The sequence below is a fragment of the Loxodonta africana genome, chromosome 5, assembly GCF_030014295.1.
Source record: "Loxodonta africana isolate mLoxAfr1 chromosome 5, mLoxAfr1.hap2, whole genome shotgun sequence".
Taxonomy (NCBI): domain Eukaryota; kingdom Metazoa; phylum Chordata; class Mammalia; order Proboscidea; family Elephantidae; genus Loxodonta; species Loxodonta africana.
In genome coordinates this window covers 134,390,201-134,407,531 of record NC_087346.1, presented here as the reverse complement: position 1 = coordinate 134,407,531, position 17,331 = coordinate 134,390,201, and the positions used below count along the sequence as shown (strand labels likewise).

The following is a 17,331-nucleotide window of genomic DNA, read 5'->3' as shown; positions in this document are numbered from 1 at the left end:
CTAAATCCCTGGGCCTGAGATAGACCCTGGTGAGCACCTAGAGCCATCCTCCCGGCCTTGTAGAAGGAAAAAATTTGCAACTGGGGGGGAAAGACAATTTACTAGCTTCATTAACTGGGGGCGCTCAGGACAGAAGAGGCTCCTGTCCAGGCATAAACTGTCCGTGGACCTTGAGTACCTTTCCCTTCTGCATGGACCTGTGTGGGCCTATTTTGGGAGAATAGGCCCTTGTTGGCAAACTCCAACCATTTCAGCTGTGCGGTGCAGAGGGGGCTGTTTGACATTTGACATTGCTTTGCCTATTAAACAAGGTCCTCATCTACCCACAACAGGGACCTAGGAACTGGTAGCTCCACTCAGGTCACCCAGCCACCCGTGACAGGGGTCCAGGGATATCTGGTACCTCCCAGTCCTTACAACAAAAACACTGGGTGCCCATGGTCCCTCTGCAGAACCCACCCACCAGCACACTCTAGGGAAGAGAGATGCGTTTTCCTCAGAGACACTCGGGGGTCGGTTCTCAGCTCCCTGCCTTGTTCAGAGCGTGACCCCCTGCTGCAATCAGATACGGGTATATATGCCAATCACCCCTGCCCCTTTAAGACTGTAGAATAGAGCCTGTACCACACACTTCATGATCAGCTACCTGGAAACCTGAGCTGAATTCATACAAGAAAACTGAATGGACTTCTAGACTGACATACCTGATAACAACTCTAGCCAGCTGGGGACAGGACGCCAGAGCTCCAAAGGCAAAAATAATCAAGCTAGCTCACTCAAGCAACCCATAGGGGTATGCCAAAGCAAAACAAAGCAAGCAGCTACAACACAGTAAGCAAGCATAAACTAATTCAATAACTTATAGATGGCTCAGAGACAACAGCAATATCAGGTCACATAAAGAAACAGGCCATGATCACCTCAACAGGCTCTCAAAACAAAGAATCCAGAGATCTCTTAGGTGAAAGTGCATTCCTGGAATTACCAGATGCAGAATACAAAAGTTTAATATATAGAACCCTTCAAGACATAAGGAAGGAAATGAGGCAATACTCAGACCAAGCCAAGGAACACACAGACAAAGCAACTGAAGAAATTAGAAAGATTATTCAGGAACATAATGAAAAGTTTAATAAGCTGGAAAAATCCATAGACAGACAGCAATCAGAAATTCAGAAGATTAACAATAAAATTACAGAATTAGATAACTCAATAGAAAGTCAGAGGAGCAGAACTGAGCAAGTAGAAGCTAGAATTTCTGAACTTGAAGATAAATCACTTGACACTAAAATATTTGAAGAAAAATCAGATAAAAGAACTAAAAAAAAATGAAGAAACCTTAAGAATCATGTGGGACTCTATCAAGAGAAATAACCTATGAGTGATTGGAGTACCAGAACAGGGAGGGATAACAAAATACAGAGAAAATTTTTGAGGATTTGTTAGCAGAAAACTTCTCTAATATTGTGAAAGATGAGAAGATATCTATCCAAGATGCTCATCGAACTCCACTTCAGGTAGATCTTAAAAGAAAGTCACCAAGACATGTTATAATCAAGCTTGCCAAAACCAAAAATAAAGAGACAATTATAAGAGCAGTGAGGGATAAAAGCAAAGTCACCTACAAAGGACAGCCAATAAGAACAAGCTCGGACTACCCAGCAGAAACCATGCAGGCATGAAGGCAATGGGATGACATATTTAAAAAATTGATGGAAAAAAATTGCCTGCCAAGAATCACATATCCATCAAAACTGTCTCTTAAATATGAAGGTGAAATTAAGACATTTCCAGGTAAATACAAGTTGAGGGAATTCGTAAAAACCAAACCAAAACTACAAGAAATACTAAAGGGAGTTCTTTGGTTAGAAAATCAATAATATCAGGAATCAACCCAAGACTAGAACACTGGGCAGAGCAACCAGAAGTCAACCCAGACAAGGAAATCCAAAAAAATAAAGCAAGATTTAAAAAAAAAAAAAAGCCCAACACAGGGTAATGGCAATGTTATTATATAAAAGAAGACAACATTAAAATAATAAAGAGGGACTAAGAAATGTAATCATACACCTTCCATATGGAGAAGAAGATGTGGCGATACAAAGAAAAAAAAGTTTTAAATTTAGAAAAATAGGGGTAACTAATAAGGTAGCCACAAAGGAGACAAACTATCCTACTCATCAAAATAAAACACAAGCGAAAAATACAGACTCAGCAGGAACAAAATCAACAACAACAAATATGAGGAATGGACAATATATAAAGAAAATCTACTCAGCACATAAAGTGGGAAAAAGAAGCTGTCAACACGCAAAAAAAGACATCAAAATGATAGCACTAAATTCATCCCTATCCATAATTACCCTGAATGTAAATGGACTAAATGCACCAATAAAGAGACAGAGAGTGGCAGAATGGATTAAAAAACAAGATCCATCTATATGCTGCCTACAAGAGACACACCTTAGACATAGAAACACAAACAAACTTAAAGGACGGAAAAAAAATATATCAAGCAAACAACAATTAAAAAAGAGCAAGAGTGGCAATATTAATTTCTGACAAAATAGACTTTAAAGTTAAATCCATCAGAAAGGATAAGGAAGGACACTATACAATGATTAAAGGGGCCACACACCTAGAAGATATAACCATATTAAATATTTATGCATCCAATGACAGGGCAGCAAGATACATAAAACAAACTCTATCAGCATTGAAAAGTGAGAGAGACAGCTCCACAATAATAGCAGGAGACTTCCACACACCACTTTTGGTGAAGGACAGGACATCCAGAAAGAAGCTCAATAAAGACACGGAAGATCTAAATGCCACAATCAAACAACTTGACCTTGTAGACATATACAGAACACTCCACCCAACAGCAAACAACTATCCTTTCTTTTCTAGTGCACATGGAACATTCTCTAGAATAGACCACATATTAGGTCATAAAGCAAGCCTTAGCAGAATCCAAAACGTTGAAATATTACAAAGCATCTTCTCTGACCATAAGACCATAAAAGTGGAAATCAATAACAGGAAATGAAATCAAACACCTGGAAACTGAACAATACCCTCCTCAAAAAAGACTGGATTATAGAAGACATTAAGGATAGAATAAAGAAATTCATAGAATCCAATGAGAATGAAAACACTTCCTATCAGAACCTTTGGGACACAGCAAAAGCAGAGCTCAGAGGCCAATTTATATCAATAAATGCACACATCCAAAAAGAAGAAAGGGCCAAAATAAAGAATTATCCCTACAATTTGAACAAATAGAAAGAGAGCAACAAAAGAAACCCACAGGCACCAGAAGAAAACAAATAATAAAAATTAGAGCCGAAATAAATGAGATAGAAAACAGAAAAACAATTGAAAGAATTAACGAGACCAAAAGCTGGTTTTTTGAAAAACTCAACAAAATTGATAAACCACTGGCCAAACGGACAAAAGAAAAACAGGAGAGGAAGCAAATAACCCAAATAGGAAATGAGATGGGCAATATTACAACAGACCCAACTGAAATTAAAAGAATCATATCAGATTACTATGAAAAACTATACTCAAACAAATTTGAAAACCTAGAAGAAATGGATGAATTCATAGAAACACACTACCTACCTAAATTAACACAAACAGAGGTAGAACAACTAAATAGACCCATAACAAAAGGAGAGATTGAAAAGGTAATCAAAACACTTCCAACAAAAAAAAAGCCCTGGTCCAGAAGGCTTCACTGCGGACTTCTACCAAACTTTCAGAGAAGAGTTAACATCACTACTACTAAAGGTATTTCAGAGCATAGAAAAGGATGGAATACTACCAAACTCATTCTATGAAGCCACCATATCCCTGATACCAAAACCAGGTGAAGACACCACAGGAAAAGAAAATTATAGACCTATATCCCTCATGGATGTAGATGCAAAAATCCTCAACAAAATTCTAGCCAATAGAATTCAACAACATATCAAAAAAATAATTCACCATGACCAAGTAGGATTCATACCAGGTATGCAGGGATGGTTCAACATTAGAAAAACAATGAATGTAATCCACCACATAAATAAAACAAAAGACAAGAGTCACATGATTTTATCAATTGATACAAAAAAAGGCATTTGACAAAGTTCAACACTCATTCATGATAAAAACTCTCAGCAAAATGGAATAGAAGGAAAATTTCTCAACATAATAAAGGGCATTTATACAATGTCACCCCAAATGGAGAGGGCCTGAAAACACTTCCATTGAGATCAGGAACCAGACAAGGATGCCCTTTATCACCACTCTTATTCAACATTGTGCTAGAGGTCCTAGCCAGAGCAATTAGGCTAGATAAAGAAATAAAGAGCATCCAGATTGGCAAGGAAGAAGTCAAAGTATCTCTATTTGCAGATGACATGATCTTATATACAGAAAACCCTAAGGAATCTTCCAGAAAACTACTGAAACTAATAGAAGAGTTCAGCAGAGTATCGGGATACAAGATAAACACACAAAAATCAGTTGGATTCCTCTACACCAATAAAAAGAACATCGATGAGGAAAACACCAAATCAATGCCATTTACAGTAGCCTGAAGAAGACAAAATACTTAGGAATAAATCTTACCAGAGATGTAAAAGACTTATACAAAGAAAACTACAGTACACTTCTGCAAGAAACCAAAAGAGACATACATAAGTGGAAGAACATACCTTGCTCTTGGATAGGAAGACTTAACATTATAAAAATGTCTATTCTACCAAAAGCGATCTATACGTTTAATGCAATTCCAATCCAAATCCCAAGGACATTCTTTAATGAGATGGAGAAACAAATCACCAATTTCTTATGGAAGGGAAAGAGGCCCTGGATAAATAAGGCATTACTGAAAAAGAACAAAGTGGGAGGCCTTACTTTACCTGATTTTAGAACCTATTATACCGCCACAGTAGTCAAAACAGCCTGGTAATGGTACAACAACAGATACATGGACCAATGGAACAGAATTGAGAATCCAGACATAAATCCATCCACATATGAGCAGTTGATATTTGACAAAGGCCCCAAAACAGTTAAATGGGGAAAAGACAGTCTTTTTAATAAATGGTGCTGGCAGAACTGGATATCCATCCGCAAAAAAATGAAACAAGACCCATACCTCACTCCATGCACAAAAACTAACTCAAAATGGATCAAAGACCTAAATATAAAATCTAAAACAATAAAGATCATGGAAGAAAAAATAGGGACAACATTAGGAGTCCTAATACATGGCATAAACAGTATACAAAATATTATAACGAACATAGGAGAAAAACTAGATAACTGGGAGCTCCTAAAAAGCAAACACTTATGCTCATCCAAAGACTTCACCAAAAGAGTAAAAAGACTACCTACAGACTGGGAAAAAGTTTTTAGCTATGACATTCTAATCAGCACCTGATCTCTAAAATCTACATGATACTGCAAAAACTCAACTGCAAAAAGACAAATAACCCAATTAAAAAATGGGCAAAAGATATGAATAGACAATTCACTAAAGAAGACATTCACGTAGCTAAGAGATATATGAGGAAATGTCCACGATTATTAGCCATTAGAGAAATGCAGATCAAAACTACAATGAGATTTCATCTCACTCCAACAAGGCTGGCATTAATCCAAAAAACACAAAAGAATAAATGTTGGAGAGGCTGTGGAGAGATTGGAACACTTCTACACAGCTGGTGGGAATGTCAAATGGTACAACCACTTTGGAAATTGGTTTGGCACTTCCTTAAAAAGCTAGAAATAGAACTACCATACGATCCAGCAATCTCACTCCTTGGAATACATCCTAGAGAAATAAGAGCCTTTACACAAACAGATATATGCACACCTATGTTTACTGCAGCACTCTTTACAATAGCAAAAACATGGAAGCAACCAAGGTGCCCATCAACGGATGAATGGATAAATTACGGTATATTCACACAATGGAATACTATGCATGGATAAAGAACAGTGATGAATCTGTGAAACATTTCGTAACATGGAGGAACCTGGAAGGCATTATGCTGAGTAAAATTATTCAGTTGCAAAAGGACAAATATTATGTAAGACCACTATTATAAGAACTTGAGAAATAGTTTAAACTAAGAAGAAAACATTCTTTTGTGGTTATGAGCGGGGGCAGGGAGGAAGGGTGGAAGAGGGGTATTCACTAATTAGATAATAGATGAGAACTACTTTAGGTGAAGGTAAAGACAGCACACAATACAGGGGAGGTCGGTACAATTGGACTAAACCAAAAGCAAAGAAGTTTCCTGAATAAACTGAATGCTTCGAAGGCCGGCGTAGCAGGGGCAGGGGTCTGGGGACTATGGTTTCAGGGGACATCTAAGTCAATTGGCATAATAAAATCTATTAACAAAACAGTCTGCCTCCCACTTTGAAGAGTAGCGTCTGGGGTCTTAAACGTTAGCAAGCAGCCATCTAAGATGCATCAGTTGGTCTCAACCCACCTGGATCAAAGGAAAATGAAGAACACCAAGGACACAAGGTGATTATGAGCCCAAGAGACAGAAAGGGCCACATGAACCAGCGACTACATCATCCTGAGACCAGAAGAACTAGATGGTGCCCGGCTACAACCGATGACTGCCCTGACAGGGAACACAACAGAGAACCCCTGAGGGAGCAGGAGAGCAGTGGGATGCAGACCCCAATTTCTCATAAAACCAGACTTAATGGTCTGACTGAGACTAGAAGGACCCCAGTGGTCATGGCCCCCAGACCTTCTGTTGGCCCAGGACAGGAACCATTCCCGAAGCCAACTCTTCAGACATGGATTGAACTGGACAATGGGTTGGAGAGGGATGCTGATGAGGAGTGACCTTCTTGGATCAGGTGGACACTTGAGACTATGTTACCATCTCCTGCCTGGAGGGGAGATGAGAGGGTGGAGGGGGTTAGAAGCTGGCGAAGAGGACACGAAAAGAGAGAGTAGAGGGAGAGAGCAGGCTGTCTCATTAGTGGGAGAGTAATTGGGAGTGTGTAGCAAGGTGTATATGGGTTTTTGTGTGAGAGACTGACTTGATTTGTAAACTTTCACTTAAAGCACAATAAAAATTATTAAAAAAAAAGAAAGGGAAGCAAGCAGAGAATTGGGGACCTCATACTACCAAGAAAGTAGCACCAGGAGCAGAGCATGTTCTTTGGGCCCAGGGTTCCTGTGCAGAAAAGCACCTAGTCCAGGGAAAGAGTGATGACAAGGACCTACCTTCCTCCAGAGCTGACAGAGAAAGCCCTCGCCCGGAGCTGATGCCCTGATTTTGGACTTGTAGCCTACTAGACCGTGAGAGAATAAATTTCTTTTTGTTAAAGCCATCCACTTGTGGTATTTCTGTTATAGTAGCACTAGATGACTAAGACATTCTTTATATTTATTTTTTTAATATATGTATAATTTTTTTTTGTAGTTGTGGAGAACATGCACAGCAGAGCATATACCAATTCAATAGTTCCTACAGGTAAAATTCAGTGACAGTGTTATACATTTTTTTTTACAATGACAACAAAAGACATATGAGGACCGCATTTCTGGAATGCTTTTGTAAATGCGTGTGCACTTGACTTGAGAAGGATTCAAGTCAAGAGAGATGGAAAACAGGGCTGGTGAATCTAGGTGATAGAGCTATGTCAGTGTTCATAGAGGCAGGACACCAGCTCGTGGGAGAGGACAGGCTATGGAAGAGCCAAGAAATGAGGAAAACGTACAGAGATTGCAAATAAACTCAGAGAGCTCACTCTATCAGTCTGGATTGTGTCATGGCTTGACTAGTGCAGACCTTGACTATGTGTCTCCTGGAAGTCAGGTTCCCCATTTATGCAGTGATTCATTTCACCTAGCGAACACCTTTGAGGACCCACAATGATGAGATCATTGATTCACTGGCCTGTGTTATGGGCTGAATTATGTCCCTCCAAAATATGTTGTAAATTCTAACGTCTATGCCTGTGGTTATAGTCCCATCTGAAAATGGGTTGCCTTTGTTATATTAATCAGGCAGGATTAGTGTAGGTGTAGCTTGAGTCAATCTCTTTTGAAATGTAAAAGAGATTCAACAAGCAAGCAGAGGAGAGATGGGGTGAGAGAGATGCCAACACACATGAAGCTCTCCAAGGAACCAGGGAGCAGAAGGGGAAGAGACAAGGACCTTCTTCCAGAGCTAACAGAGACAGCAAGACTCCTCTAGAGCCAGCATTCTAAATTCAGACTTCTATCATTTTAAAGTCTGAGAAAATAAATTTCTGTTTGTTAAAGCCACCCACTTGTGGCATTTCTGTTATAGCAGTCCTAGATAACTAAGACAGCTTGCATTTAGTTCCTTTGACAGTCTTCAAAGAAACCTGGATACTGTTCTGGCTCTTGAAGACTTCTAAGCTCTACTGTGGAATGAGATGGGCAAACTCACAATGATAAGGCAGTAAGATAAGTACTATCAACGGGATACCTACAAAATGGCAAGGAGAGCAACAGAGAAGGAGCTGACTGCCTGGGGAGACCAGAAAGATGTGGTGAGGAGATGGTCCTTGAGTTGAGACTTGAAGACTGTTTTCTAGGCAGGTGAGCTGAGGAGTATGGGTGGGTGAGGTATGTTCTTTGAGGGGAGTGGGGCAGAATGGGGCATAAATGTGGTGTGTAGGGTCAAATGGAAGGAGAACTGATTTACTGGACAAGTAATATATGCCCAGCACTGTTGCAGGCACTATGAGAATAGAAAGACAACCAGGATACTTCTTGCACTAGGCTCTTCTTGCACTACCCTCAACACGCTTACAATTGCACAGGGGATAGAGATGTGTATAGGATCAAATAACTATAACTAAATGCAGAGCACATGAGCTCATTCAGGCAATCCTGTCTGTCATATCCATGTGATACTTTCCTGTCCAGGAAGCTCTTTCATACACATTATGCCACTTTGTAAAAGTATTACATCCTTAATTTCTATTAAAGCAGACTATCCCCAGTACAGGTAGTCGCCAACTTAGAATGGGGCTCCCTTCTAACGACTCTGCCGTAAGTCGGTTCTGACGAAAGTTAAATACCTCATTTTTTTTAGTTTTCATTATTATTGCCTTTTACTATCAGTATCTTTATAAATTCAATCTTTATTTGTCTTTGGGGGTTGGAAACATTACATATAAACTTACAGATAGACCCTGCAGCATTGTCAATTGTGCAGATCCAAGTAACTTGAATACGTCGTAAGTAGGGGACTACCTGTGTATAAATCACTGCATGTTATGGATTGAATTAAAACCAAACAAAACCTGTTGCTTTCGAGTTGACTCTGACTCATAGCTACCCTACGGGACACAGTAGAACTGCCTCATAGGGTTTCCAAGGCTGTGATCTGTGTGGAAGCAGACTGCCACATCTTTCTGCCTAGGAGCAGCTGGTGAGTTTCAACCACAGAACTTGGGGTTAGCTGCTGGGTGCTTAGGCACTGTGCCACCAGAGGACTTGTGTTCCCCAAAAAGAAATGTGGAAGTTCTACCCACCATTTTTATTTGGAAATAGGGGTTTTCTTCTGTTATGTTAATGAGGTCATACCAGAGCAGGATGGGTCTTAATCACTTCTAAATGGTGTCTTATAGAAAGAGCTGAATAGGCATAGAGACACACAAGAGGAAGACAGATGCCAAGTGAGGACCGGTCTACAAGCAAAGGAACGCCAAGGATTGCCAGAAACTAGGAGAAAGGCCAGGGCCAAGACCCTGATTTGAACTCTTAGCTTCTAGAACTCTGAAAAAATAAACGTTTGTATTCTTTAAAGCCACCAATGTATGGTATTTTTTGTTATGGCAGCTCTAGGTAACTAAGACACTACACAAAAATAAATCATAGTCCTTTGAGATAGGGGTGTAAATATTTGGTGATTCTCTTTTGTAGTAGAAAATTCTTTTGGGAATAACTCGAAGGGGGTGAGCCTTCCTGGCCTCCCTAGATGGGAAGGCAGATGATACTTCTTGATACACGTCTTCTTTGTAGCGAATGAAGCTGAAACCTCTGACTCTCCACCCCCTGAAACATTCTCATCTCTCCTTTGAAGTGTGTTGTTGGCTTAACTTAAGGGCAGATGATCCATCCTAAAATCACACCGTGTGGAGAAAAAAACACCTTCAGATTGGAGACAGCATGTGTAGAGGCCTGGAAGTGGAGTTGACCATACATACATATGAAGAGGTGCTATCAAGAAAAAAGATGACTCTTTCCTACCAGTGCCATGGATTAAATCATGTCTCCCCCACACAAAATGTGTGTATCAGCTTGGTTAGGCCATGATTCCCAGTATTGTGTGCTTATCCTCCATTTTGTGATTGTAATTTTATGATAAGAAGATTAGGGTGAGATTGTAACACCACCTTTACCCAGGTCACCTCCCTGATCCAATGTAAAGGGAGTTTCCCTGGGCTATGGCCCGCACCACCTTTTATCTCTTAAGAGGAAAGGAAAGAGAAGCAAACAGAGAGCTGGGGACCCCATACCACCAAGAAAGCAGCAGCAGTAGCAGAGCACAGAGCACATCTTTTGAACCTGTGGTCCCTGCACCTGAGAAGCTCTTTGACCAGGGGAAGATTGAGGACAAGGACTTTCCTCCAGAGCTCACAAAGAGAGAAAGCCTTCGCCTGGAGTTGATGCCTTAAATTTGGACTTGTAACCTACTAGACTGTGTGAGAGTAAATTTCTCTTTGTTAAAGCCACCCACTTGTGGTATTTCTGTTATGGCAGTACTAGATGACTCAGACAACCAGAAAAATGCAATTATGATGAGGGTGTTCTCATTAAGGCTGTTAATCAACAAGACAGGACAGGTCAGGGCAGCAGAAGAACATATACTGCAAACATAGTTCCTCTCAACTAAAAAACCCAAACCAATTGTCGTTGAGTCAATTCTGCCTCACGGCAGCCAAGTACGTTTCAGGGTTTGAGGTTGGTTCTAGAGAATCACCTACCCTTCTCGTATTTGTCCAGGTCTGCTCCTAAACTCATTGTCATTGAGTCGGTTCCAACTCATAGCGACCCTACAAGACAGAATAGAACTGGATTCCATAGAGTTTTCAAGGCTGTGACCTTTCGGAAGCAGATCGTCAAGCCTTTCTTCCACGGTGCCCCTGGATGGGTTCGAATAGCTAATGCCGACTCATAATGGCCCTACAGGACAGAGGAGAACTGCCCCATAGGGTTTCCAAGCAGCTGCTGGTGGATTGGAACCGCCAGCCTTTTGGTTAGCAACCAAGCTCCTAACCACTGTACCACCAGGGCTCCTTCCTCTTAACTGTTGTTGTTAGTTGCTGTCGAGTGGATTCAGACTCATGGAGACTCCAAGTCCCAACTAGAGTTGTCAAAAGAATTCTAGAGACCAGCCGAAAAGTGATGAAACGATGCCAGACACTCAGGGCAGGACAAAGTTGGAAGGATGGGTATTTGAGGAACCAGGAATGAATATATCGCCATACTGATCTTTTTACTATTCCTTTTATAGGAGACCGGAGGAAAGATTGTTAAATATGTGGACTGACTTTTTTTACCCTCCACTTACAAATCACATTTTCTGCCTTTTTTCTCAGCCTAGTTAAGAAACAGGACAGAGTGCCTGACACAATCTCTCCCAGGTTAATGGATGCTAGTATAGCCCCGCGCAAAGGCAGCCTTACCAGGTGAATTTTAATGAGGAGGGTTGCCCTGCCTCTGCAGAAGGAGCCCCAGTCTTCATGGAGGGACAAGCCAACCTAGAAAAGTAGGGCTGGAGGCAGAATGGGGGGTTGAGGTTGGTTCTAGAGAACCACCTACCCTGCTTGTATTCGATGCCGTCTAGTCAACTCTGACTTATAGCAACTCTACAGGACAGTAGAACTGCCCCCATAGAGTTTCCAGGGAGCCGCTGGTGGATTTGAACTGCCAACCTTTTGGTTTGCAGCTGTAGCTTTTAACTACTGTACCACCAGGGCTCCGGGTCTGCTTCTAGCCCCAGGAAATATCAGAGAGAGGAGCAGCGAAAGGCCAGTGTGTGCCCAGGGTCAGCAGAGGCCTGGGGACAGGGCAGCCAGGACAGGTACAGCGCCCCTGATCTAATCAGACAGGCACAGGAAGGCAGGCTCAGCATGGGCCCAAACAAAAACAGTTGCTGTTGAGTCAATCTCAATTCACCGCGACCTGCAGGGAACTGCTGCAGAGTAGAACTGCGCTGCATAAGCTTTTCAAGGCAGTGACCTTTTGGAAGCAGATCACCAGACCTTTTTTCGAGGTGCCTCTGGGCGAATTAGAATGGCCAATCTTTTGGTTAGTAGTCAAGCCCTTAACCATTTGCAGCACCAGAGACTCCTTCAGCACTAGCAGTGTGTTCTACAGTGGCAAATCTCAGCTTTGGGTCAACCTCTCCCAGTACTGGGGAGGGGTGGAGGGGGGGCTGGAAACCTGGTAGAGTCAGTGAAATTCACTCTCTTTGATGGAATGCAGCAGTTCTGCAGCACCGACACCCAGGAAGTCTTAAGGTTTGGGAGTTCATCACTGTTTTTTTTTACTAGACTGTCTCCAGACCTCTGTGGAGAATAAAGTAATTCTAAATTCTTATAAACAAAACTTTTGAGCTGTAAAAATAACATGAAAACATTAAGTGCATTTTTTTAAAAAAGACTGTTTTGTGAAAATGATTCACTCTTGTTCCCAATCAGCAAAACTATATTTAAATGTGATCAGAAATCTCACAAAAACAATATAAACGTGGATGCGATCTTGGCCCATTTAACCTAAACGATCCAACACGTGTCTCCAGAACACGTGTCTCCCCTGCCTGTTCTCCTGTTTAAAGATGGCTGCACCACCTCCCAGGCAACCAACAAAAACCTGAGCATCATCTCACCCCAGTGATAATAATAACACTTACGTAGCAGTGGTTCTCAACTGGGGGTGCTTTGGTCTTCTGGAGGACATTTGACAAGGTCTGGAGATATTTTTGGTTGTCATAATTGGCTTGCTTCTAGTGGGTAGAGGCCAGGGATGCTGTTAAACATCCCACAGTGCTCAGAATGTCCCCTAACAACAATGAATTCTTAGGCCCAAAAGGTCAACAGTGCCAAGGCTGAGAAACCTTTCAAGAAGTAGACATGAGAGAAGTGTCTGGAAAGGAAAATTCATTTAAAATCGGAGGGCATACACATGCCAGAATTCAGAGGAAACCATAGATACTGGATACAGACTGTCATTCTTAGGATATTCTCCAGAAAGAAAGAGAGAATATGGAAGCTTTATTAAGTAGAGATACTTATGTTTAAAATATTATGCAAAAAACGAAAATATATATACATATACACACACATATGGCATGATACGGAGATCAGTAAAAACCAAACCAAACCCGGAGTAGAACTGTCCCACAAGGTTTCCAAGGCTGTAACCTTCATGGAAGTGGACAGCCACATCCTTCTCCCTTGGAGCAGCTGCTGGGTTTGAACCACTAATCTTTCAGTTAGCAGCCCAGCACTTAGCCACTGTGCCACGAGGGCTCCTGTGAACAATGAGTAGAGGGTAAGAAAAGAGATATGTTTGGCTGGTAGCAGGGATGTTCTTCTTGCAGTGATGTCCAGGCTATTAGACTGAGCCTGTAACAAAGCGAATGGAACTCCAGCCCTGCCCCTGATTCTGTAGTAAACAGTATTGAAATAGTCACAAAAATGTAAGGTCTGGTGACACAAACGGCTTGCCTTTGACTACTAACCCAAAAGCTGGCAGTTCAGACCCACCTAGTGGCACTGCAAAAGAGAGGCCTACTGATTAACCCGTTGCCATCAAGTTGATTCGTACTCATAGCAATCCTATAGGACAGAGTAGAAATGCCCCATAGGGTTTCCGAGGAGCCTAGTGGCTTTGAACCGCCGACATTTTGGTTAGCAGCAGAACTCTTAACTACTATGCCACCAGGGTTTCTTCCCCTGTAAAGATTACAGCCAAGAAAATCCTATGGAGTACAGTTTTACTCTGAGTTGAAATCAACTTGATGGCAATGGGTTTGGTTTGGTTTTGGTTGGTTTTCATAGGATGAAAGACTGAGTTTTTGTGACTGAGCATAATCAGACCTTATCAATGAAGACACGAAAGGCATGCTGTTGTCGCTAAGTACCAACGAGTTGGTTCCGACTCATAGCGACTCTATGTACAACCAAACCAAACACTGCCCAATCCTGTGCTATCCTACAATCAGTGTTATGCTTGAGCCCATTGTTGCAGCCACTGTGTCAATCTATCTCATTCAAGGTCTTCCTCTCTTTCACTGACTTTCTACCACTCATGATGTCCTTCTCCAGGGACTGTTCTCTCCTGACAACATGTCCAAAGTATGTGAGACGAAGTCTCACCATCTTTGCTTCTAAGGAGCATTATGGTTGTACTTCTTCTAAGACAGATTTGTTCATTCTTTTAGCAATCCATGGTATATTCGATAGTCTCCGCCAACACCACAACTCAAAGGCATCAATTCTTCTCAGATCTTATTCATCATCCAGCTTTCACAGGCATATGAGGCGATTGAAAACATCATGGCTTGGGTCAGGTCTTCAAGGAGACATCTTTGCTCTTCAACACTTTTAAGAGGTCTTTTGTAGCAGATTTGTTCAATGCAATGCGTCTTTTGATTTGTTGACTGTTGTTACCACGGGTGTTGACTGTGGATCCAAGTAAAAGGAAATCCTTGACAACTTCATTATTTTCTCTGTTCATTATGATGTTGCTCATGGGTCCAGTTGTGAGAATTTTTGTTTCCTTTATGTTGAGGTGCAATCCACACTGAAGGCTGTGGTCTTTGATCTTCATCAGTAAGTGCTTCAAGTTGTCTTCACTTTCAACAAGCAAGGTTGTGTCATCTGTATAATGAAGGTTTTTAATGAGTCTTCCTCCAATCCTGCTGTCCCATTCTTCATATAGCCCAGCTTCTCGGATTATTTGCTCAGCATACAGATTAACAAGTGAGAATAAGGAGTAAAAGGAAGAAAGAGCAGAAAAAAGAAAAAGGAAAGTCTACTAATATCCTTATCCAGTATCATATGAAAAGGAGCCCTAGTGGTGAAGTGGTTAAAACACTCAGCTGCTAACCAAAATGCTGGTGGTTCAAACCCACCAGCCACTCCACAGGAGAAAGATGTGGCAGTCTGTTTCTGTAAAGATCACAGCCTTGGAAGCCTTATGGGGCAGTTCTACTCTGTCCTACAGGGTCACTATGAGTTGGAATCCACTTGACAGCAACAGGCTTGGGTTTTTTGTTGTTGGTGTTGGTTTTAACATCATGTCGGTCACCACGAGTAGGAGCTGACTCAATGACAACTGTTTTTTGGTTGATGGGTTGTTTTTAGCATCATATTGAGTTAAGAAATGTTCAAGAAAACTAGAGATAGAGGAATCCTCCTGGCATCTTTTGAGTGAAATCCAGGGATGCAGCTAAACATCCTACAATACACAGGACAGCTCCCACAACAAAGGAAGACTCAGCCCAAATTGTTAATAGTGTGGAGTTTGAGAAACTCTGCTCGTATAGAACTTGCTAGATAGTGTGCCAATACTCTTCTAAGTATTTTATATATATATTAATTCATTTAATCCTCACAGCCACATGAGCTGAGAGATACAATTATCATCATACCATCCCCATTTTGAAGATGAGGAAAGTGAGGCTTAAAGAAACTAAGTAACTGGACCAAGCTCACACAGCTAGTTCCTGATAAGTTAAAATTGGAACCAGGCCTCCTAGCTTCAGAGGCTGTGCTTGTCCAGTGACACAACATGGCTCCCTGTCCTGCTTGCTACATCCAAGAAGCCACACAGTCCTTTAGTCAACCTCTTTGCGTCCTTTCACTCCAACTCCATCACCGCAGGCTAGCGTCTTCTCCTCCCTGGCCCAGCGCAGTGAGCTCCCAGGGGTCTCACTGCTTCCAACTCCACACATCTCTAATTCCCACCCCCCACTTCTGCCAGAGTGACCTCAAATCCAACCATGTCTCTACCCCCTGCCTGAAGCCCTCGTCATCTGCAAGGTAAAGCCCAAACTCTTGTGTTGGACTTTGGACTGTAGCTGGAATCATCGCTCTCTAGGCCCTCCCCAGGAGCCCTGGTTGCATAATGGTTAAGTACTTGACTGCTAACTGAAAGGTCGGCGGTTCAAACCCAGCCACTCCGAGGGAGAAAGATGTGACAATCTTGGAAACCCTATGGGGCAGTTCTACTCTGTCCTATAGGCTTGCTGTGAGTCAGAATCAACTCAATGGCACACAACAACAGGCCTTCCCCTGCCTACCAAACCCTTGCACTTCATTAAACTTTCTGTGTTGTTCCCACTTTTCTGCCTCTACTAGATCTGCAATAAAGGTCACAGGTGTTTGCCAAATAAGCCCCAGCATCACCTCCTCCAGGAAGCCTTCCCTTAGTGCCCTCTCCTCCAGGTAGAACTGATCACCTGCTTCTCTGTGCCTCCACTATACACTTCTACAGGCCTTTATTAAAATGCCTCACAATCTCTCTATAAGAAATTCAGCTAATGAAAAAGCAAAATCATACCCATTGCCATCAACTCAATTCCAACTCATGGTGACCCCACATGTGTCAGGGTAGAATTGCACTCCACAGGGTTTTCAGAGGTTGTAAAATTACAGAAATAGATTGCCAGATCTTTCTTCTGTGGCACCATTGGCTGGATTTGAACCACTAACCTTTCGTTTAGCAGCTGAGTGCAAACCACTTGCACCACCCAGGAACCTTGAAACTAATGCAAGAATTTCAAAAATCCACTTTGTTCACTCCGGAGCAGCTCCAAGTTGACCCTCAACTTGATAAAACGCATCACTGTTTTTCTTTGTTTTCAAGTCTGTCCCTCAAGGGCAGGGACTTTGTGTTATTTCACTGATCTCCGAAGTCTAGCCAAGAAACTGAGCAGTCCCTGAGCAGTCCCTGAGCAGGCATCAAATGAAGGAAAGATGAAATACCCTGTATGGCTTGAATTGTTCCAGCATCAGAAGGCCACTGTCTGCAAAGGAGGTCTATTCTGCTGGACTCTGCCATTCTTGGGGAGTTCTTATGCAAAGTAGAAGTCAGTTACTGCATCGCCCCTACTCAAGGGTCTGGTTCTGTACCAGGAGTTGCCTGCACCATAGTTATCGTGTCCCCCTTAGTAGCTCCTTCCCCTAGTGGAACATCTCCAGCGTCTCTTCTTCCTAACAGGCATGGCTTTAAGATCTCCTGTGGCCTGACAGTATGTACTAACTACTAAGCAAACCCAAATCGTGATGGACCTAACTAGGAGCTGG

The 17,331-nt window shown here is 42.0% G+C and overlaps 1 protein-coding gene across 9 annotated transcripts in view; it reads right to left on the bottom strand.

Moving 5' to 3' along the window:
• SEL1L3 (SEL1L family member 3) overlaps window positions 1–17,331 on the bottom strand; it is a 144,449-nt gene that overhangs the window by 73,276 nt on the left and 53,842 nt on the right. The gene's annotated exons all lie outside the window — the stretch shown is intronic.